The 25,382-nt window shown below is 37.7% G+C and overlaps 1 pseudogene; it reads right to left on the bottom strand.

Moving 5' to 3' along the window:
- Positions 1 to 1,841: 1,841 nt before the first annotated feature.
- The window catches only part of LOC114905882, a 162,866-nt pseudogene continuing 139,325 nt past the window's right edge, over positions 1,842 to 25,382 (bottom strand).

Here is a 25,382-nt window from a genome sequence, read left to right as displayed (position 1 = left end):
TCTGCCAATGTCCCTGGAGAAGTAGTGACATTTATGTTGTTGACCAGAAAAAAATAGACTGCCAGATATTTCTCCAGCCAAGATGGGTTTGTTTGGGATCAGTGGAAAATTGCAATTCAGGGTCTGCAACCATGGCGAGCCTTGTGCAAGTCCCTGCAAGGCAGGTGAAGAACACTTTTATAGAGGTAAAAAGGAAGTTGGGAAGGCTGTAGTAAACAGAGAGTCCATGGCTTTTCATTGGCTGAGTCCTCGACAGGAAAGAAGAGGAGTCTTTCTTCTTCTTGTGGGCACCAGTATTGTTGCAGAATATGAGAGTTCCCCCTTCTGGTCTCCCCATTCTGTTTAATTGGGGTTTCTGTTTATTAATTTTTTTTACATTTCTGCCTTTTGATCAAGATCTTTCTCTGAAAGCATTGCTGATCAAGAGTCAGGTTTTCTAGTTTCAGAGACATTTTTTTCTTCAGTGTCTGGAAGGACCTTTCCTGGATGTAGTGTCTCATGTCAGAGGGCAAGTGCACAGATTGGAAACCTATGAAACAAGGAGGAATAGGAGGGAGAACCCTCAGGTACTTTTTATCTAAAGTTCATATGTTAGTAAGATCATAGACATTGGAGATCATCTGAAGTGTATGTCATCATCAAAGGTTTGGTGACAAACTTCCAACAGGCCTGGTCCAGATATCTTGGGAAAGCTATCTCATCAGATGTCATCTGCTTTAGTACTGGAAAACCTTTACTTTCAGGTCGCCAGATGATGTGCAGGTCCATTCAGTTTTCTGCACTTTCTTTAGGTGTATCATGTGTATCCAAGATTCTATTCCTTGGAGTTTGGTGTCACAAGGGTTGGTTAGCAGTACTTGATAGGGGCCTTTCCAGTGAGGTTGAATAGAGTCCTTCTGGAGGATTTTTTTTCGAATAGATGAAATTTCCAGGTTGCAAGGTATGATGTTTAAGGTGTTTATCTCCCAAGGGCACACTGTGAAAAGATTGCTCTACCAAATTATGGTTATTTTTAGTGAAAAGAATTAGGCCTTTGTAATATTGGAGTATCTCTCCTTTCATCAGTTGTGGGTCAAAAGAAGCAGTAGCCAAGTGCGTTTGGCATCCTGTGACTATCTCAAAGGGTGAGAGTTTATGAATTCCAAAAGGGGTGGATGTGAGATTTAGAAGGATCATGGCAATACCTGTGGCTAAGGTATTCGGAGAGGCTTTACAAATTTTGCCAATTGAGTCTTAATAATGCTGTTGGTGTGTTTGACTAAACCAGAGGATTGAGGGTGGTGAGTGCAGTGAAAGTGTTGTAAAACTAGCCAAACAGCACAGATTTGTCGAAGCGCCTGGCCAGGTAAATGGCTTCCTTGATCACTATGAAGTTTGAGAGAAGTTCCCCAGGTAGGGATAATTCTTTTCAAAAGGACTTTAGCCACAGAAGAGGCAGTAGCCTGTCTGTAAGGGAAGGCTTCAGTCCAGTGTGAAAACATACAGACTATGACTAAAACATATTTATATCTATGAAATGGAGAAAGTTATATGAAATCCATTTGCCAGACCTTGAATGGTCCATTAGGTAGTTTAAAAATGTCTGGGAGCAATACAAACAGGCTTCCCTGGGTTGTACTTTGGACAAGTGGGACTAGTGAGGCAGGCACTTTTTGTGGCCTTGTTAATCTTTCCCCACCAATATTGATTCATGAAGGCTATTGTTTTTGTCAGTAGATCAATGGTTTAATGTATGTACAGTGGTGAAGTGTGGGACTTTTAGAGTCTCCGGTAGGACTGGGTTCTTATTTGGTCCAAAATAGAGCTTCCCTTTTTAAATAAAACCAGCAATTCTTGAATTTCTAACCTTGTTTTTCCTTTTCTGAGGCCAATTGTTGGGCCTCTGTAGCCAGTTTTTCTGAATTATCATTTGGGAAAATATCCCTTTGGACCATGACACAGGCTTGACTGCTGTTGGTTGCTTTAAGGGCAGCATTCCTTGCAGAAATATCAGCAAGGTGATTTCCTTTAGCTTCCAGAGAGTCAAGTTTAGAATGCACCAGAATGTTAATAATAGCTAAAGTGGCAGATAAATATATTGCATTAAATAATTCCTGAACATAGAGGCCATTTAAAATTTTATTTCCATCAGAAGCAAGGAGGCTACATTGCTTCCACAACGTTCCAAAATCATGAGCTAATCCCAAAGCATCTCTACTATCAGTATAAGTATTGATAGTTTTGTCCTTGGCTAAAATACATCCCCATGTAAGGGTGTATCATTCAACCAGTTGGACTGAAGTAGCCATACATAAAGATGCTGCCTCAATAACATCAAAAGGGGTTGTAATAGTGTACTCAGCACAGTATTTGCCATTGTCACCTTTTAAATAAGAATCATTGTGAACAATGAGAAGTCAGCATTACCCAGTGAAATTTCCTGTAGATTGTTATGAGGAATCAGGAGGTGATCCATCAGTGTTAAGCCATTGTGAGGGACTTCATTGTTGATGGAGTGGAGAAGATTAGCCAGGTTAAGGTTATTACAATGTAAAAGAGTTAGGTGAGATGTAGGTAACAAAAGGACTTCATAGGAGGTGAGGCTGAGAAATGTCCAGTGTGATGAGAATTCAGGCGAACTTCTACTGCACTGGGTACAAAAAATGGTTAAAGGGGATCCTACAATGATTTATTGGTGGCCTTCATCAAAAAAGCAGTGGCTGTAGTGGCTGTAAGACAAGTGTGGTATCCCCATGCCACAGGGTCCAGTTGCTAGCTATAACACATCATGGATAGATGGTGGTCTCTGTTGATTTTGCTTGAATAATGCAACGGCATTCCCTTGCTTTTCGTATGCAGAAAAGAAAAGGGAGATCTGATAATAATAACCACCCAAAGGCAGGTGGCTTCATCAAACTCTTCTTTAAAGCCTTAGAGGCTTTGTTTTCTGATTCTTCCTGTAAGGAGTTGGGGTTATTATTGTTGAGTAGAACATATAGTGGTTTGGCTATAAGAGAGAAATTTGGAATCCAATTTTGGCGATAACCAGTTGGGCTGAGAAAACCTCACAGCTGGTGCTTAGTTTTAGATTTGGGGAAATTTAGGACACAATGAAGTCTACCTGGATTTAGGTGTATCCCTTGTTCTGATATCACATGCCCAAAATATCGAGCCTAGACTTGGGCAAACTGCAATTTTTCTTTTGTGACCCTATGTCCCTTTAAGGCTAAAAGCTTTAACAAATGGATACTGTATTCCTGTGAAGAGGCTTGAGGAGAGCAAAGAAGCAAATCATCTACATATTGCAACAAAGTAGAACCTCTAGGGAACTTTATGTCATCCAGATCAGCCTTCAGGATTTGCAAGAAATAAGAACTCTCAGTATAACTCTGAGGCATTAATGTCCAGGTGAATTGTTTTTCTTCCCAAGTAAAGGCAAAAGATACTGGCTACCTTCATCAACTGGAATACCAAAGAATGTGCTAGATAAATCAATTACAGTAAAGAATTTATTTCTGGTGGGAATGGATGTTCTTAATGTATGAGGGTTAAAAACAACAGTGTTGAGGGATAGCAACGTTGTTTATTTGCTTGGAGATCCTAGGTAAACCTCCATCCTCAGCCCTTAGGTTTTCTCACCAGTAAAATGGGAGAGTTACAGGGGCTAGCCCAAGGGATAATGAGACCTTGAGCCTGTAATCTTCTATTGTGGGCTTTATGACTTGAAGGGCTTCTTTACTTATAGGGTATTGATTAATTCTGGGAAGAGGTTTTTATGTGTCTACTTGAATCCTGATGGGAGGTGTGCTGTGACTTTTGCCAACATCAGTTGGAGATTTTGCCCATAAGGAAAGTGGTAGCCGATTCAATTTGGACAAATGATTGATGTTTCCAGAATCTGCTCTGGTATCAGCAGAGGTGGAACAAATAAAGTTGTCAAAGCGTCATTTAATTCACCTGGTTGGTTACTTTGATGACTACTATAATATTTTAGAATTATTTCTTCCCTTTTTAGAGAAAGAAATTCTGGCATGATACTTCTCTAAGAAGTCTCAGCCTACCTGGTGTCAATTAGGACTGGAGAGATTCATCTCCAATTTGGAGAAATGTTTCTCCAAGCTGATTAAGAGGGAGGATTGTTAGGAAGAGCCCTGCCAGTGAGAATTGGGAGGACATTGTAAAGGCTGGGTAGAAGGGTGAAGGCACATAAAATGCTTAAATTTGTAACAATCTCTTTTCCAATGGCTTGGATTTTTGCAATAATAGCAGAAACTAGGAGGATTTTGCTATCGCTTAGGAGCCTTCCTTTGCTGGAGTTGAAGAATTTTTGCGGTCCTCCTTGTGAATGAGTCATCTAGAGGACAAGAGAACAAGTTTGCCAGAGTAAGTAAATCTGGAGTGGACATAGTTTCCTATTACTCCCTGGTCCTTTTTACTAGAAGGGAAAGGTCCCAGTACAGCCCATTAATAAATGTGGAGTTAAAACGTACCTGGGTAGAATCAACACCTGAAGGAAGACCAGAATTTTCTATAAATACAATCTGAAGTGGATTATAATATTCATGAACCAGTTCTTCAGATTTTTGTGTGCAAGCCTGAATTTTGTTCTAATCAACAGCCTTTGGAAAGGCTCTAGGAGGTGCTTGATGAAGTCACCTAGTGATGGCTGGAACCTAATCATTATAATAAATTAGTGAGCTGGACTCCCAGTTGTAATCTGAGTTGTAATCTGAGAGTCAGGATTTTCCCAATTAGTGGTTTTCATCCAATGCCAGGCCTGGCCTTTACAGATAAGCATATGAACTAGGTGATGTAAGTCAGAGAAACAAGGTTGATAAGTTTGGATGACAGTATAACATTCTTCAGCAAGTCTGTGAGGATCTTTGGTTACTTTGGGAAAATCTTTGACTCAGGCTCACAGTTCAGCTTTATTCCAGGGAGTATAAGAAATTAAGGGTTTAGCCTTTGGATCCTCAGAAGGCTTCGTCTTTAAAATGATGTGTTCTAACCAGTTCAGAGGAAATAGCAGTGGGAAGAGTTTCAGAGAAAGGGAGAAGGTTGGCGGGAGAATTAGTATGGAGGAATCGAGGGCATAAGCAGCACAGAAGGGAAGGAAGAAGATGGTGCAGGAGGAGAGACAAGATGGCGCCAGAGGAGGAGCCACTTTGTCTTTCTTTACTTGTTGGTTTGCCGCAGTTAATCTTAACATCTTATTTTGCAGAGAGGCAATTTTAGACTCCTGATAACATTGGGAACACTCAACATGCCAATCAAAATAGGGAATACCACTCAGTTCTGGAAGTCTTTTGAGCTATTGTAATCTAATTTGGTTTTAAGGAAATTAAGTTTGGGGATTTCAGAAGTTCCCCATAATGGCCATTGATATTTCTAAATTGCCTTGGGTCAGGTCAATCCTTTTAGTTAGAAATGCATATGGGAAAGACCACAGTTTTTAAACATAAAATTGGCTGTAGTCCCTGGTGGCGGGGGGGGCACACTTAAAACACTTAGATAACTGGGATTCCATTTCCTAGAGGTTTTTCATCTAAAGAACAGTTTTCAAACAGCGTACAGCACAAACAACTCAGTTCAAACATTTCGCAACCCAATCCCAGCCAGTCTCAAGGAGACAGCTCTGTCCTGGAGGAGCCAGGCTGAAGGCTTTTTTTTTACAGTCAATCTCCAGAAGATAGCTTTTCCAAAGAAATAGGCCAAAGACTGAAAAACCCGGCACCATTTCAGAGAAACAATCACTGTTCCCACAGGAATGGGCTGAAGGCTAGCCAGCTCCAGGAGAAGCAGCCTCTGTTCCAAGGGAATAGGTTGAAGACTAGCCAGCTTCAGTGAAATAGCTTCAGCTTCTCAAAGTCAGGCCGGAGTGCCAAACAAGTACTTGCATACAGAATAAGGCCTTAACCAGAAAGACAAAACCTTTAAATAGATACTCAGTAAGCCTGGAGAGCATCAATCACAAAGAGTGTGTGAGCTTGAATCCAGGAGAAAGACGTGCTTTCAAACTCCAGGGTTGGAATGAAAAGCAATGAGTAACAGTGGGCTCCATCGTGGGTACTGCATGTGTTTGCTCGCCAGCCCCGGAGCCATCAGGAATCTTCTCTGGTCCTCATGTAGGCCACCAAAATGTTGACCGGAAACAAACAGACTGCCAGCTATTTCTCCAGCAAAGATGGGTTTATTTGAGATCAGCAGAGAATTGCAATTTGGAGTCTAAAACCATGGCGAACCACGTGCAAGTTCCCTAAATGGCAAGAGAAGGAGAACTCTTTTACAGAGAGGAAAGGGAAGTTGGGAGGGCTAGAGTAAACAAAGAGTCCATGGCTTTTCACTGACTGAGTCCTTGCCAGTTAAAAAGAAGAGCCTTTCCTCTTCTTGTTGGACTCTGCTATCATCACAGGGCACGAGAGCTCCTCCTTCTGTCTCCCAGCTTTATTTAATTAAGGCTTCTGTTTGTTAATTTTTTTTACAATGTCAAATCTTAAGGTGTCCAGTGCCTTTCCAAGATGGGTGATGAATACAGGTGGGCCATATGACTGATTTGCCTAGTAGGTTTTGGCTGATATCGGACATGCAACTTATACAAGGAAGAGCATGCCATGTTCTTTTGCAGAATTTCAGTGCTGCCTTAACAGTGATGCTCTACATGAATATTTACTCTGTGATATTGCTTGCTGAATAACAAGTGTGCAAATATCTCACGTTTTTAGTGTATTCTTTGAATGCCGACTTTTGCATAGTATGGATACAAATGCCAGGTGCCAGCTTGCACCCTAAACCCTTATTATCTAATTTTAAGGGATAGCGATTTAAAGATCCCAATGGAAGCTGCTAATTCAGTCCTGGAAAAGCAGAAACAATACATCATCAGGTTTAGATGACTTTGCTTCTTGGGTAGCTCTGGTACTATTTCCCAACTGATATCAGGCCTTCTGCAGGGGTTGAAGTGCCAGTTAGTTTTGTTCTTTCCTCCAAGAGTTTTAAACATTCTGTGCTTCATTTGCCTCATCTGAATATACATAATGTTATCCTAAATTTACCACCTTGCACAAAGGCAAGGCTACCAGTCAGTGAACTTTCAATAAATACATTTTCTATGGTGTTAATAAGGATAGAAAGTATATGCTGGGAATTGGGGGGTGGAGGTTGTCATTTAGTATTGACAATTAACAATTAACATCAAGTGTTAAGTTCGTATATATCAGTTAGAGTGAGTCAAAACATTGTCACAGGTTAATATAAAGTAGCATTATTCTTTGCCAGTACTTAAAGAGGTCTCAAAACAGCATTATTTACCCAAGAAAATGGGCCTTTATTTTGTACTTTTTCATTGAAACTGTTACAAAACAAAACAAAAAAGGAATGACAACTATGTATAATATACTGAGATGCACTTTAAAAAATTCCATCCTCTTCTTGCGAGTCGTATAAAATACTGTTTACATTTAAAATCTACTTTGAAGTAAAAATGATCAAATGGGGTTCCACACCAACATCCTTACTGTCTTATAGCTATATGGAATAAAATGAGAGGTTTTAGATTTGGAGCATCCATGAAATACTTTGTTTTTCTATAAAGTCAATGCAGTAGAAAAGTTCAGGTCTCCAAAAGACCACAGGAGGAAAAGAGAGGTGAGGGGAGGAGAGGGAAACATCCTTCAGAAATCTGTGGTTTCACTCTGTTGTGAATTATTATCCTCTACCATATGGGGCAAGCCACACCAAAGTGTGATTGGTCCTTGAAGACAAAGTATACCCTAAAATACATGGAGACAGAGGAGAGAGAGAAGAGGATGAAAAAGCAAATATTTCTTTACCACATTCTCCATCCTAGTCGCTTCATAAATGTCATCACTAGTAGCAAAGGCAGAAGACTGAGACCATGAGGACTTCAGGATCTCCAGAGCGGTTGAGACACAGGAACTTATGTATGAATACCACCTAGACCTCTAGGTACCTGGAGATAAGAACACTAGCTTGGCTATATGAGGGAGGCTTTGGGTTGGGATATCAGTGAGAACTGTCTCCTTCCCAAAGATTTCTATGCCATTTACTGTCACTATCACCCTTCTCCCAACTACCAGTGTGGTTTGTTAGGCTCCCAGAAGACAACAACACAGTTGTTTTGCTGTCTGATATCACTCACCCCTCCTTTCCCCCAAAATCTACTTATGGAAGCCATTGTAAGTATCAGCCCTTTCTTCTCTTCACTCAACCTTAGCGATGAGTAATCTCAGAGAGTTAAGTACACCTTGGTTTCTAAATGCCTGCCTCTATTACTAAACAATAGAATGAAAATTTCAATTCAAGCAAATCATACATTTGGCAAGTTGTATTACTGAAATAGACCTTGAGAAATATTTTAGTCATGCTTGATGAAGAAAGAAAAATCTGGTAGTTTGTGGGTGGCCTCTGGGATGTTGTATGTCTGTTTTCAATGGGACATCCTCCTAAGGAAGGTGTTTTTCAAATGTTCTTTTTGACTTTCCATTATTTTAGCCTTATGTACCTAAGGTGAAACACTATAAAAATGATATATGCATAGCTAGAGCTAAGAGAACCAGAGGGATGAGAATTAAATCAGCCTGGGTGGAGGTGAGGAAATGATTGAAGGCGGAAAGAAAGGCTTTTCTGAAAGAGCTAAGGTTAAGAGTTGTGTGTTAATGGCTGAGTGGGTGGAGAGTTTGAAGAACGAATTTTCAGAGAGGACAGTGCTAAGCAGAGTTCAACTCAAGCGTCATTGTGGTGTGTACAAGGAGACACAGGGAAATAGCTGAGTCACTTTGCTGTACACCAGAAACCAACACAACATTGCAAATCAACTATACTTCAATACATTTAAAAAAGGAATAACTACCAAACAGAGGAGACACAGGGGAATTGGTAGTGTTGGAGCAGAAAGTATAAAGAATAAAAAATGAGACTGAAAAAGTAGACAATTATTTTCTCTTGCTTGGGCCCAAGATTTTGTCCTGGACACATTATCAGAAAGAAACTCTTTGTATTGGTCTTCCTATAATGAGGATGGGCTTGCATTGAACTGCCCATAATTTATTACCAACATGTTTTGTGACAACAGTACCTCTGGGGTGAGCACATTGTGCAAAATCTAGAGCCTCAGAGTCAGATTGCTATGCTTAGAGTTCAGATTATAACAGCTCAAATCATCTGAGGAAAATAAAGCCTAAAGCAGTGTAAATATTGTTTCTGTGCTATTGAAATTGATGTCTTACACATCTTCAGCTGAATCAAAGTTGCAAAAGAAGGAATACATATTGATGGCATGAGTTCACAAAACTTTGTTAAAGTTAGTGGTTTCCCTGGGAGGAAAAAATGTTGAACTTTTTCTTTTGATTGGAGAGTAAGTTGTAAATCTGATGTTAATAAGTATCTACCAAGGGAATCTCTTGAGTTCTGAGATTGCAATCATGAAATAGGGAGAACTGATTTTTTAATAGCAAGGCATCTTGTAAGTATCAACAGGGTATGTTTTCAACACAAAAGTATTAGTTGTGTTGCCTACATTAAAAGGAAGTGCAAAGTAAAAGTAAACTTTCTTGGTTGTCTGGTACTTTTTGACAACTGTTTGTTGATCATAGTAAAATATGTGCAGAAACTTCTCTGACATTTATATTTTATTTTAAAATTCTAGTATGTATCCCAAAAAGTCAACAAACTGTTAAATGAGTTGATTCTCTCTTCATGTCTGCAATATGCTTAAATATCTAGGACATTGATTCATTCTCTCATAGGTGCCTATCTATCAATATAATGCCTAAACAATAAACATTTAAATTCAAACATATATTTGACCTATTGTTTAATTGATACTCCCTTGAAAATATTTTAGTTATGCCTGATGAACAGAGGAAAATCTTGTGGTTTGTTGCTGGCCCCTGGAATTTGTACCACTTTCCTTGGGTTTACTAAGTCAAAAGAAGCCCCAGGCCACTCACTGTGGAAATCGTCACCATTGAGATGGGTCATTGGTAAATCTCCTGGTTCTAGGGTTGGCTTCATTTGCACATAAAAATGTATTTAAATTTCTGCATTCTCTTTCCTTTTGGATTTCAATTTTAAGCCTTATTTCTTCCTTTGCAGTAAAAGATCTTTTTCTCTTGTAATATCAGCAAAAAAACAGTTGAATTATTTATTCTGGACAGCAGATCTTTGTAGAGCTCTTGAGGGCATATTTTGCCTACATACAAGTATTTCCTATATAATGAGTAACTTATGGATGAAAATATGTATTAGTAACCTATTGGATGAAGTAAAAAAGAAGTGGGATGGTCTATACACTAGGATAACCAATCAAATTTAATGAAAATATCAAGCTGTACAATTGACATCCTATAGCCAAAAAAGGTCTAATTAGTAATTGGATTCTCAGCTTTTTAACAGGTTCTTTTGTTATCTTTTAAAAGCAGCCTAATGCAAAGTCTGCACTCTTTTCAAGACCTAAATTATGATTCATCTCCAACATACTAGTAAGCATCCTGCATGTTCTAATTTTTCTTAGACTTCTTCCTGCATATGCTCACATGTGCGCGCGCACACACACACACACACACACCAGCTCTCCATTACACATTTTCTAACACACGGACTTAATTTTTTCTCTATCTGATGGAATGTCTTGCCAAATGTCTTTCTAATGAACTCCTGGAGGACACTGACTTATTCTTTCACACATTTGAATGTGATTATGTGGTTAGTATAGAGTTGGGTACAATATAGGTGCTACTCATTGAATGGATGGATGGATGGATGAAAGAAATGGCACAAAACACAGCTGACTACCTGAGTAAAACAGTAGATATTTTTAGATGCAGTAAATTCATAGAAAAGTGCTTGTTTCTGCTTGCATTCTAAGTATGATCTTCATCTTCTTTTCCAGAAATTCAGTGGGGTTTCAGGAAAAGTATACTAAAGTAGTGCAGCTGGGGGTGACTATCTTTTTTTGTGGGAATTAATTTCAGAGGACATTTGTTAAACACTCATCAGCACTGATTCTTCCCCTTCTCTCTCTGAGCCTTGGGGAAGTACCTCTTGACTGGAGTAATTGTTTTGTTTGTGTATTCACACCTGCAAATGCAAGGAGGCTCCAGGTGATGTGCCTAGTTGCCTTTTTCACTACCAAACTGCTCCACACACTTTGCAATAGCTTTATCTTTAAAGGAAACACCTCAGTCTGTTTCTCTAATTGAGAGTGAATCCCATCATCTAATTAAGAGATTTATCAATACAAGCAATGGGTTTCTGGTGTGTACTCTGGGACAAGCAGAAATTCAATCTAAGAATGCCTTACTTTTCACCCCTGAAGCATTAGGTCAAGCAGTTGTGTGTCTGTGTGGCTGCGTGTGTCTGCCATTCGTACATTCATGTGAGAGAGACTTAGGTCCTGAGAAGTGATGGGTGAATCATGTGGAATCAGTCCTCTTATAACAACAGCAGGATAGAACTTGTTTCTAAAACCTTCAGAAGAGGTGAGTAAGCCCTGGGCACACAACCCCAGGGAGGCCAGAACTACGAAAATGTTGAGGCAGGAGCTAGAGAGCATTCACATGTGTTATTTTCCCTATTGTCTATTATATCTAACACAAAATGTTTTACCTATCAAAATGAACTCACTATGACTTTGTGAAAATGACTTACACACTTCGGGACAAGTATTGTTTTCTCGTCCTTCTCCTATTTCCCTCCTATACCCTTCTTCAGCCATAGGTACCTTTTGCCATGACTGCTCTCTCTGTGAAGCCCAACTAATATGCTAACTTTTCCTTGCCTTTTCTTGTACTACACTGCCGATTGAAAGCATTCGATCCTCCTCTTCTCAGTCTACTTCTATTATCCTTGTAATATCTGGCTTTAATAATAATAAGACTAACAATAACAACGATGGTGACCATGGTGATGATGATGATGACTGCAAACCCTGCAGTAGACTATGAACTCCATAAAGGCAGGAACTGTATATGTCTTATTCACCATCCTATAAACGAATGACAATGCTAGCAGAGACCTTTGACTGAAAGCTTGCTGATCTGCAGATGCGGTCACTAAGCTTCAAAGTGAGGATAACCATACATACCTACAAAGTGTGGTTAGAGCACTGCTTCTCAAACTTTAACGTACATGTGAATCACCTGGGGAATCTTGACAAGAGGCAAATTCCTATTCAGTAGGTCTGGAGTGGGGCCTAAGTTTCTGCATTTCTTACAAGCTCCCAGGTGCTGCTTACTTTGCTGGTCTGAGTGAATCAGAATTCTGGGTACCAATATTCCTTTAGAATTACCTGCAGATGAATACGTAAGATTCAGGTCCACCCAGATCTGCTGAATCATATTTCTGGAAGTGAAAAACCACTGACCTACACTATAAGCAATCTAGTGGTTATTATGAAGATTAAATGAGGAAAGTGTATGTGGAGTGCTTTATAAACAAAGAAGTAGTATATAAGTATTAGAAGTCACTGTTATTTTTGTAATTGTTACCATTTTTATTGCTTGTCAGTGATGTCAGTTTGGTTTCTATACCACTCTAACATAAATGTTGGTTGAGAAGGCTGTTTTTACTAATACACATCTGCAATAAAATGTTCTAAATTAAATTACTGGAATATTCTTGTGGCACTTTTAGCAAGGATACTGCAAAGAAAAAATGCATATGCTATCACCCTATTGCTACATCTTACAATGGAAAAAAATGTATATTTTTCAGTATAATATATACTAATCCCCAATAACCTTAAATTGCTATATTCCCCACTGATTTAATTGTTACAAATTAAAACTTAACTAGTAAAAATATAATATAAATAAATAATAAAAAATAATTCCACATATATGCCTGTTTTATGAAATAGAGTCCTAGAAATGCATTTAATGCAAAAAAGCAGCAAACCAGCTACCCATAGTGCACAAGAGCTTCTGGGTTCATTTAAATGAATACATGGATTTGACTGAAAGGCATTTGCTGTTTAGCTTGGGAAAGAAATGAACAGGTAGCTCTCACATCTTCCTTATATCCTTATATGTCTTAGCACTGAGATAATTATTCTAAAATATACATGGGCTTCCCTGGTGGCGCAGTGGTTGAGAGTCCGCCTGCCAATGCGGGGGACGCGGGTTCGTGCCCCGGTCTGGGAAGATCCCACATGCCGCGGAGCGGCTGGGCCCCTGAGCCATGGCCGCTGAGCCTGCGCGTCTGGAGCCTGTGCTCCGCAATGGGAGAGGCCACAACAGTGAGAGGCCCTCGTACCGCAAAAAAATAAATAAAATAAAATAAAATATACATTTCATGGTTGAATTCAAGGTTGTTTCTGAATTTGACGTTTATGTGTTTAATTATGCGTCATCACCCTAAGATTAAAATTGTCTTTCAACTTGGTTCAGCAAAGAATATTGCTGATCTAGATGTAGAAAAGACACTTGTTTTAGCTTATTTTTAACCCTATAAATTTCCTTTTTTGGAAAACTGCCGTGGTGCTAAAACTGAACTTTGATTCCTTTTCTGTCTTCTTTTTGTCTTTCGTCAGAGTTGAGTGTTACCTGCAGACAACTGTGGATAGATTTCATATCATTTAAAATAAGTATTTAAAGGCATTCAACATATAAAATGAGAAAAGTTTCACATTTGGGTTATGGCCAGGGTGATGAAACTATCTCATTTCTCATGTCAATTTCAGTCAGCTTTGTAGTGGCGGCTAGAGTACTGGGCTGAAATGGATTGTGACTATTCAGCATTGACCACTAAGAATGTGGAACAGAAGAGTGAAAGCATACATACCAGGTATTCTCCATCTCAGGATTAGGACAGAATGTCTTCAAGAGTGGAAAAAGCACCGGCTTTGGAGTCCGAGATGCCTTGGTTCAAATACCGAACCTTTGAGTCTCAGTTTCCACGTATGTAAAATGAGAATACAGTGTCTCTCTGAGTGTTGTAGTGGGTATTAAATGAGATAAGAGAGAGAGAGAGTAACTAACAAAATGCCTGAACTCTAACCTAGTGCCTCTAAGAAGGGCAGCCAATAGATCAGAGTTAGTAAATACACCATTAAACACATTTGCTACCTCATCATTAGGTTATCACGTATTTGCATACCATCACCTGGCAAATCCTTTAAACAGATGTATTTTATTAAGGGAAGCAGAGAAAAGGCCTAGAGTTCTTAGAGTGGTTGAACAGGGAAGGGTGGGACAAAGTAATATACCAATAAGCAGGTAAGCAACTTGAAAGCACTGTTCATTTGAAAGGCAAAGAAAGAGATAGTGCTATAGCAGTAGTGCCTGAAACAGAGTAAGAACTATGTAAGCATTTAATAACTAAATTAAAAAACAAAAAAAAAAGCCTCAGCCAATACACTACATAAGTAACAAGTCTAACTGCAGAAATGCTAGGGACGTTGTGTGCTTCTCTCTTTTTGATATCTTCTGTTTCTCTTTTAGGATTGTAGCGAGATTCCCCACTGTGAAGCCAAAAAAATAGCAACATTTCTCTGACTATAAAATAAACTTTTTTTCCTCAATGTTTGGAAAAACTATTATGGGAAATGAAGAAGAAAACCCTACAAGAACCAAAACCTCTGAACTTCCTTTAAGGAAGGTTTTCTTTATAAATAATCAACAAATTGGATAGTAGGCTGTTTTATCATAGCATATATTTCGACTCAGCACTAACTCTTTTCTTCATTAGTTAGTAGTGCACTGGTGAACATGTTTACCTTCTTTCATAGCTTTAAACTTCTTGAGATAAAATATTATGCTTTATTTATTTTGTATTTCCTACAGCACCCTGTATATATAGTACACTTTATTTAATTCTATAATACATGCTCCTTGCTTTTGTGAGAGAGTAAATATTGGGTTAAAGATTTTTTTAATTAAAATTGATTAATTTAACTACTGATATCTTAATAACAAACTCAATATGATCTCACATTGTTACCAAACCACTGCTGGTGATCTGATACAATTTGAAGGAAGTTTTCCAGACTAAAAAAATCCTCATTAGTTGTCACTATGCCAGTTCCTCTCAAGCTATATGGCATCTCTAGCAGTTTGGCCTACTGTGCCTTGCCTGAACTTCTACATGTCAGTTAAGCTTCACAGGATTAGAATAAAAGGCTTGATCTAAATAATAGCAAATCACTGTATTTTGTAAATTCTGTTATTGCTACTTAACTGAGTCTACTGTGCCTTCTTCAAATTTGATTTCTCAAATTACTCAAAATCCAGGTCTTGACTTAATAAAGTAGGATGTAAGTGAGGTACATTTATATTCCTGATCCCTGGGTAAATTGTATTCCCAGAATTTTTCTCACATTTGAGCCTTCATTTATGGGTCCTTACGAACTATCAGGACCTAAGCATTAGCTAGGTCTATATGCTACATATTCGATGCCCATGACACTTTTTGAAGTGGCAACCTACTATCTCTTTTCTTCTTTTCTTAAAACTACCAGTGCTCTGCATTTTTTATTAATATATTCACAGTCATCTCATGTTTCTCTGCTCTCCGAACCTGGATATTAGCCAAGCTCAGACTGAGCCTTGCTTGGCTTTGGGAAAACATAAAGCAAGCCTATGCATTCATTAAGACTGAGCAGTCTTTCCTGAGGGACTCTTGGAATTGCACCATGTAGAGTTAAGTCTGTCTGACCTGAATAGATATAAATGTCAAGTCTACTTCACGTTCACCTCAAGTCAAAAGAGTAGTAAAGGTGATCCCATTTATAGATTAAAAAAAAAAAAAGGAATTGCTACTGTGTGTAGCTACCATTATGCACATGTATAGTGTATCCTTGATCTGATAGAAATAGCATCCCAATCTCAATGTCACAGGGGAGTCCTCCAACTTTAAATATTATATTTCTCTGAATCTTAGAAGTTCCTAATGATGAATTAGTGCTCAATCAATGTTGGCCCTCTGTGAGTTCTTGAGCCACAAAAGCAAATACTTTGGCACAAAATTATTTTTTAAATTTACATAGTGATAATAAAAACGAAATATTTCCAGGGGTAAACATTTGCAGGGGTAGATCTTGTTATGTACTCTGAGCATATCTTGTTTAATGATCCCTTCCTGGATTCTGAATATGTTGTATAGTCTGGAGATAGATAATGTCAATTATTGTATATATGTATATGTTTAATTCAGGTTGAAATTTCCGGGACAGAACATTATTATATCCAGGAACTATATTATGCAATAAACCATATTGTAAAATAAACCATATTCCTAAAGTATGCAAAATTCGCCCCCAAAACAAATTAATGTAGAAGTCAAAATAGACATAAACATTGAGGTTACAGTGCCATAGTAGTAATATATTTGCTACAGTCCAGCATCTCTTGTAGGTAGAATATATTTACAAATCAATTTTCTTTGTAATGACTTGGCCAGGTTAGTTTAACATTAGAATTGTCACTCTTGCCCATCAGTTCTAGTCTCTTTATAATCCCATGCCTAGTGTGGGAGCCTAAACTAAAAAGAGTAAAAGAAAGTTTGTTTGCCCATATTAACATGATTGAAAGGTCTAGATTTGCTCAGTTCAGGTTTATTTTTAAAAGTTGGTTAGTGAAATCATCTTGTTTTAAACTTATATATATATATATATATATATATATATATATATATATTTTTTTTTTTTTTTTTTTGCGGTACGCGGGCCTCTCACTGTTGTGGCCTCTCCCGTTGCGGAGCACAGGCTCCGGACGCGTAGGCTCAGCGGCCATGGCTCACGGGCCAAGCCGCTCCGCGGCATGTGGGATCTTCCCGGACCGGGGCACGAACCCGTGTCCCCTGCATTGGCAGGCGGGCTCTCAACCACTGCGCCACCAGGGAAGCCCTAAACTTTTATATTTTTTAAAGCATAAATTATTAACTTTTTATTTTAAACCATTTTAGAGCTATCCTGTAGATATAGTCTCTGACTAAAAATTATTATAGAGTTTCAAAAAAATCTGGTATCACTTTCATCAATTGGAAAATGCTCAGAAAAATAGCATTAATGTACTCCCTTCTTAGTCACATTTTAAAAATGTGTAGATAAACTTATACCACAAAAACTCATGTTTATTTTTTAGGAGAAAAAGTGATTGTAAAAAAACAAACAAACATTTCCTGATTTTTATGTTTCCAATAGTTCACGCTATAGTGTTGAGTTTGATTCTCGTTCCTGGAATCTCCAGACATCACGACTGGTTTCCATTATATCCAAACTCTAACCTTCACAGGTTCTGAAACAGTCTGACCCTAGGGTAGGAGAAATAAAAAGACCAGTGATTCCTAGATCATCCGCTTACTTACCACCAAGCCAACTTCCTGCTTGTCCAATTTTGAACTGATGCTCTGTTCCCCAAATTTGGCTCTTGTATTCTTTCTTGTGATCAAACAACCACCTTCTTCTTTAGTTCCCTTAATTGTACATCTGTTTTGTTCCTCATGCCTGAATTCTAGCCTTGATATCCATGTTCTCCAGCAACTTGGGTTCTATCTTGCTTCTTGGTCCTTCCAATTTTCTACAAATTTTTACTCTGTACCATGGTCTTAATATTTGTGGAGCCACTACCTATTGTCAGAGTTCTAGGACAAGAACCTACATACCTGAAAAATGTTTAACATTTAACTCCTTGGAAAAATGCCCTAATTTGTTGTGTTTGTTTCTAGACTCCCTTGGACCTTTCAGATATAAATTTCCTATGTTCCTATTTGTCTAGACTTCCTTAATCTGTTGTTCCACATTACCTTCTAATTTCCTAGTCTCTAATTCTCAGTCATTCACTTTCTGGGTCATCACTCCATAAATATGGATTCACATCTCCATTGAATCTAGTAATAGCTGATAACTGGTACATTTAACATGATCTAATAGCTCATAATTGTAAAATATTGCCAGTTAAAATGCTCTTTAAACAAATAGTTTGTGCTGATCTTTTTAACCCATTAGTTAAAGAATATTTAAGCATAATCTGTTAGCAGTCTATTACTATAATGAAGGCTTTATAATTTTGTCCCACCAAAGAAAAATGCCTCTTTTAAAATAAGTTTAGTTACTACTTCAACTGTATGCTTTTTCATAATTTATTTGTATATCAACTGGAATGCTGCAATGTCAGACAATCTCCTGATCTGTAAAATGGTATTATTATGATTTTAACGTGAGATTGCACATGCAATGTGCATGGAAGCTGGCACCTAGTAAACACACAAAATGTTAGCTAATAGTAGTGCTATTAGAAATAGAAATACATTAAGGATGAATAGTGATTACTATTTTCTTTTGTTATGTTTATATTTTATTGAATTATTAATCACAATATTAGATATACATTTTGACTTGGATTTAATGCTTTGAATTTAACCACTCCAACTGCTTCTTAATAGCTAACTTATTGAGGCACAGTCAGTGATAATTGATAAGTGAACTTCCAGAAGTCAATCTAGAACAAATTGGGATTTGTAAAAATAACTGTCCTCTCGGAAAAAAGAGAGTTTGGGTAGAAGATCTGACACGATGTTTTTTTTTAGCAATAATAGAAGAATTTTCATCTCTTGGAGAGTTGTCACTTATCTCATGCTTCTTAACGTGATAACAAATACTTCAGGATGCATCTTAGGCTGAGCTAAGTGTTACATTTTTTACAGTCCCCTTCAAGTTGGCAGCTTTGTTATTCATATCCACCTTGGCTTATAAATGCAAACTTCAAATATTTTAAAATGTTATGTGGTTACCGAAATAAAGTGCCAGGTGTACATGTCAGTCAGTCTTGTGAGATTAATGAAATGTACTTTAGTTGTAATAGTGGAAGAATAAGTGGGACTATTAGTCGTGACATTTTGGTATTGATATATACACACAGTCTTTCATGAAAAAGATCAAAAACAAGAAAAACAATATAAATTTTGAAGTTTATTAGTCATAAAAATCAAACAGAAGTTACACATGGAAAATGTTTTTATATTCCTGAACCTTAAAATCTTGCCTTGTCCTGTTAAGAAAAATTAAATGTTATTACCTGAATATGCCAGTAACTATGTCTTTTTTATTTAGTCAAATTCAAAGAAATAGTCTAACCATAAAGGGTGTTTATAATGCACGTTTCCAAATAGAGGTAATAAAATACGCAAATTTCCTACAATGTAACATTAAGTATGTGTGAACGTCTGTATGTGTAAGATTAAATACAAGTTACTTGTATCACTATTACAAATGGAACAAGTTTTTCTCACAATTAATATTTCTTAAGTTATCCTACTATGGTTCACAGAGAAGTTTCAAGTTTGAAAATTAGCATGAGGGACTTCCCTGGTGGGCCAGTGGCTAAGACTCTGTGCTCCCAATGCAGGGGGCCCGGGTTCGATCCCTGATCAGGGAACTAGATCCTACATGCCACAACTAAGAGTTCACATGCCGCAACTAAATGAATAAATAAATATTAAAAAAAAGAAAACTAACATGACTTTTTACATTTTAAAGAAGCTGTTTTTTTAATTGAGGTAACATTGGTGTATAAGTTTATATACGTTTCATGTGTACAGCATTACAATTTGAATTCTGTATACACTACACCACCAAAAGTCTACTTTCCATCCACCACCCTTAAATTGACCCATTTTACCTATTTTGCACTCCCCTACACCCTGCCCTTCTGGTACCACCAATCTGTTCTCTGTATCTTTGTGTTGTTGTTTTATTTCTTTGATTGTTTGGGGTTTTAAAAAAATATTCCACATGAATGAAATCATACAGTATTTGTTTTTCCCTGACTTATTTCACTTAGCATGATATCCTCAAGTTCCATCAATGTTCTTGCAAATGGCGAGATTTCATCTTTTTTGTGGCTGAGTAGTATTCCATTGTGTACGTGTATGTGTGTGTATATATATACATATGTATATATACACACACATGTGTGTGTGTATATATATATATATTTATACACAAACCACATTTTATTTATCCATTCATCCATCAACAGGCACTTAAGTTGTTTCCATATCTTGGGTATTGTAAATAATGCTGTGAAGAGCATAGGGGTACATATATCTTTTTGAAATTAGCATTTTCATATTCTTTGTATAATTACCCAGAAGTTATATAACTGGATAATATGGTAGTTCTATTCTGAATTTTTTGAGGAATCTCCATACTGTTTTCCATAGTGACTGCACCAATTTACATTCCCATCAACAGTGTATAAGGGTTCATTTTTCTCCACATTCTCACCACCACTTGTTATTTCTTGTCTTTTTGACAATAGCCATTTTTAAGGGGGTTGGTGATATCTCATTGTGGTTTTAATTTACATTTCCCTAATAATTAGTGATATTGAGAATTTTTCATGTGCCTACTGGCCATCTGTCTGTCTTCTTTGCAAAAATGCCTGTTTGGGTCCTCTGCCCTTTTTATAATCTGATTGAGTTTTTGTTGTTGTTGACTTGCATGAGTTCTTTATACATTTTGTATATTAACCCCTTATTGGATATATGATTTGCAAATATGTTTTCCCACTCACTACATTGTCTTTATTTTTTCTTTTTTTTTTTTAGTGAAACAAGTAAAATGTTTATTAGGAGGAAAAATGGTACGTGCGAATAGACCCGCACAGGCGGGCTCAGAGAAAGAGTCTCGCCCTCATGCTAGTTTGAATCACTTATATGGGGCATTTCTTCCAGGTTTCCTCTGGCCACTCATATTGCTGTGTCTGGCTCTGAGTCCATATTTGGTTTACCTCAGGGTCCTCCCGTGTGTGCGCGCACATCTCTTAGCCAAGATAGATTCTATCAAAGAGGCCTATGGGTAGGTTGACATCACCTACTGTGGGGTGACGCCCCTTCCCTTTTGAGCTCCAAGGAGTCTTTCTGCACATATGTACTTGGAAAGGTCTCCTTGACCTTGAGAATAAGGCATATGTGGTCTCTTTATCTTTTATCTGGGCAGGGCTCAGCTTCTCCTCCCTCCAGCTATTGTCTTCATCTTGGAGTATCTGTCCAGAGGGGACAAGCTCCAGCTGCTCAGTTTCAGGTCCATCTATCTCCTGCCTCAGGATCACAGAGTGAATGAGAGAGTGAACAAGATTTAAACCCAGGCAAGTCTGATTCCTGGGCCCTCACACCCACAGGAATTTCACTTCCTGTTCTACTCAGAACTCAGTGATTATACTGGTGCTTCTTTTTTAATATATTTTAATTTAATTTTTTATTTTATATATATATATTTTAACATCTTTATTGGAATATAATTGCTTTACAATGTTGTGTTAGTTTCTGCTGTATAACAAAGTGAACCAGCTATACGTATACATATATCCCCATATGCCCTCCCTCTTGCATCTCCCACCCACCCTCCCTATCCCATACCTCTAGGTGGTCAGAAAGCACCGAGCTGATCTCCCTGTGCTATGCAGCTGCTTCCCACTAGCTATCTATTTTACATTTAGTAGTGTATATACGTCCGTGACACTCTCTCACTTTGTCCCAGCTTACCCTTCCCCCTCCCCATATCCTCAAGTCCATTCTCTAGTAGGTCTGTGTCTTTTTTCTTGTCCTGCCTCTAGGTTCCTCAGAACCTTTTTTTTTTTTTTTTTTTTAGATTCTATATATGTGTGTTAGCATACGGTATTTGTTTTTCTCTTCCTGACTTAACCTCACTCCGTATGACAGACTCTAGGTCCACCCACCTCACCACAAATAACCCAATTTCGTTTCTTTTTATGGCTGAGTAGTATTCCATTGTATATATGTGCCACATATGTGATATCTTCTTTATCCATTCATCTGTCGATGGACACTTAGGTTGCTTCCATATCCTGGCTATTGTAAATAGAGCTGCAATGAACATTTTGGTACATGGCTCTTTTTGAATTATGGTTTTCTCAGGGTATAGGCCCAGTAGTGGGATTTCTGGGTCGTATGTTAGTTCTAGTTTTCATTTTTTAAGGAACCTCCATACCGTTCTCCATAGTGGCTGTATCAATTTACACTCCCACCAACAGTGCAAGAGGGTTCCCTTTTCTCCACACCCTCTCCAGCATTTATTGTTTGTAGATTTTTTGATGATGGCCATTCTGACTGGTGTGACGTGATACCTCACTGAAGATTTGATTTGCATTTCTCTAATGATCAGTGATGTTAAGCATCCTTTCGTGTGTTTGATGGCAGTCTGTATATCTTCTTTGGAGAAATGTCTATTTAGGTCTTATGCCCATTTTTGGATTAAGTTGTTTGTTTTTTTGATATTGAGCTGCATGAGCTACTTCTGTATTTTGGAGATTAATCCTTTGTCCGTTGACTTGTTTGCAAATATTTTCTCCCATTCTGAGGGTTTTCTTTTCATCTTGTTTATGGTTTCCTTTGCTGTGCAAAAGCTTTGAAGTTTCATTTGGTCCCATTTGTTTATTCTTCTTTATATTGCCTTTTCCCTAGGAGGTGGGTCAAAAAGGATCTTGCTGTGATTTATGTCATAGACTGTTCTGCCTATGTTTTCCTCTGAGAGTTTTATAGTGTCTGGCCTTACATTTAGGTCTTTAATCCATTTTGATTTTATTTTTGTGTATGGCGTTAGGGAGTGTTCTAATTTCATTCTTTTACATGTAGCTGTCCAGTTTTCCCAGCACCATTTACTGAAAAGGCTGTCTATTCTCCGTTGTGTATTCTTGCCTCCTTTATCAAAGATAAGGTGACCATATATCCGTGGGTTTATCTCTGGGCTTTCTATCCTGTTCCATTGATCGATATTTCCGTTTCTGTGCCAGTACCATACTGTCTTGACTACTGTAGCTTGCTAGTATAGTCTGACGTCCGGGAGCCTGTTGCCTCCAGCTCCATTTTCCCTTCTCAAGATTGCTTTGGCTATTCGGGGACTTTTGTGTTTCCACACAAATTGTGAAATTTAGTTTTGTGGAAAATGCCCTTGGTAGTTTGATAGGGATGGCGTTGAATCTGAAGATTGCTCTGGGTAGTATAGTCATTTTCACAATGTTGATTCTTCCAATCCAGAAACATGGTATATTTCTCCATCTGTTTGTATCATCTTTAATTTCTTTCATCAGTGTCTTATCATTTTCTGCATACAGGTCTTTTGTCTCCTTAGGTACGCTTATTCCTAGGTATTTTATTCTTTTTGTTGCAGTGGTAAATGGGAGTGTTTCCTTGATTCCACTTTCAGATTTTTCATCATAAGTGTATAGGAATGCAAGAGATTTCTGTGCTTTAATTTTGTATTCTGCTACTTTACCAAATTCATTGATTAGCTCTAGTAGTTTTCTGGTGGCATTTTTAGGATTCTCTATGTATAGTATCATGTGATCTGCAAACAGTGACAGTTTAACTTCTTCTTTTCCGATTTGGATTCCTTTTATTTCTTTTTCTTCTCTGTGTTGAAAACTGTGTTGAATAATAATGGTGAGAGGGGGCAACCTTGTCTTGGTCCTGATCTTAGTGGAAATGGTTTCAGTGTTTCACCATTGAGAACGATGTTGGCTGTGGGTTTGTCATATATGGCCTTTATTATGTTGAGATAAGTTCCCTCTGTGCCTACTTTCTAGAGAGTTTTTATCATAAATGGCTGTTGAATTTTGTCAAAAACTTTTTCTGCATCTATTGAGATGATCATATGGTTTTTATTCTTCAGTTTGTTAATATGGTTTATCACATTGATTGATTTGCACATATTGAAGAATCCTTGCATTCCTGGGATAAACCCCACGTGATCATGGTGTATGATCCTTTTAACGTGCTTCTGGATTCTGTTTGCTTGGATTTTGTTGAGGATTTTTGCATCTACGTTCATAAGTGATATTGGCCTGTCGTTTTCTTTTTTTATGACATCTTTGTCTGGTTTTGGTATCAGGGTGATTGTGGCCTCGCAGAATGAGTTTGGGAGTGTTCCTCCCTCTGCTATATTTTGGAAGAGTTTGCAAAGGATGTTAGCTCTTCTCTAAATGTTTGATAGAATTTGCCTGTGAAGCCATGTGGTCCTGGGCTTTTGTTTGTTGGAAGATTTTTAATCACAGTCTCAATTTCAGTGCTTGTGATTGGTCTGTTTATATTTTCTATTTCTTCCTGGTTCAGTCTTGGAAAGTTGTGCTTTTCTAAGAATTTGTCCATTTCTTCCAGGTTGTCCATTGTATTGGCATATAGTTGCTTATAGTAATCTCTCATGATCCTTTGTATTTCTGCAGTGTCAGTTGTTACTTCTCCTTTTTCATTTCTAATTCTATTGATTTGAGCCTTCTCCCTTTTTTTCTTAATGAGCCTGGTTAATGGTTTTCAATTTTGGTTATCTTCTCAAAGAACCAGCTTTTAGTTTTATTGATCTTTGTTATTGTGCCTTTCATTTCTTTTTCATTTATTTCGATCTGATTTTTATGATTTTCTTTTCCGTCTGCTAACTTTGGGGTTTTTTTCTTCTTTCTCTAATTGCTTTAGGTGTAAAGTTAGGTTGTTTATTTGAGATCTTTCTGTTTCTTAAGGTAGGATTGTATTGCTATAAACTTCCCTCTTAGAACTGCTTTTCTGCATCCCATAGGTTTTTGGTCGTTGTGTTTTCATTGTCATTTGTTTCTAGGTATTTTTTGATTTCCTCTTTGATCTCTTCAGGGATCTCTTGGTTATTTAGTAGTGTATTGTTTAGCCTCTGTGTGTTTGTAGTTTTTACAGGTTTTTTTTCCTGTAATTGATATCTAGTCTCATAGCGTTGTGGTCGGAAAAGATACTTGATATGATTTCTATTTCTTAAATTAACCAAGGCATGATTTGTGACCCAAGATATGATCTATCCTGGAGAATGTTCCATGAGCACTTGAGAAGAAAGTGTATCCTGTTGCTTTTTGATGGAATGTCCTATATCATTTAAGTCCAACTTGCCTAAGGTGTCATTTAAATCTTCTGTTTCCTTATTTTTCAATTTGGATGATCTGTCCGTTGGTGAAAGTAGGGTTAAAGTCCCCTACGATGATTGTGTTACTGTCAGTTTCTCCTTTTATGGCTGTTAGCGTTTGCCTTAATGTATTGAGGTGCTCCTATGTTGGGTGCATAAATATTTACAATTGTTATATCTTCTTCTTGGATTGATCCCTTGATCATTATGTAGTGCCTTTCTTTGTCTCTTGTGTTAGTCTTTAAAGTCCATTTTGTCTGATATGAGAATTGCTACTCCAGCTTTCTTTTGATTTTCATTTGCCTGGAATATCTTTTTCCATCCCCTCACTTTCAGTCTGTATGTGTCCCTAGGTCTGAAGTGCGTCTCTTGTAGACAGCATATATATGGTCCTGTTTTTGTGTCCATTCAACCAGTCTCTGTCTTCCAGTTGGAGCATTTAATACATTTAAGGTAATTATCGATATGTCTGTTCCTATTCCCATTTTCTTAATTGTTTTGGGTTTGT

Source organism: Monodon monoceros, unplaced genomic scaffold, assembly GCF_005190385.1.
Source record: "Monodon monoceros isolate NGI ecotype Baffin Bay Population unplaced genomic scaffold, NGI_Narwhal_1 Super_Scaffold_22, whole genome shotgun sequence".
Taxonomy (NCBI): Eukaryota; Metazoa; Chordata; class Mammalia; order Artiodactyla; family Monodontidae; genus Monodon; species Monodon monoceros.
Note: the sequence above shows the minus strand (reverse complement) of the source record. Positions and strands in the feature narration are given on the sequence as shown.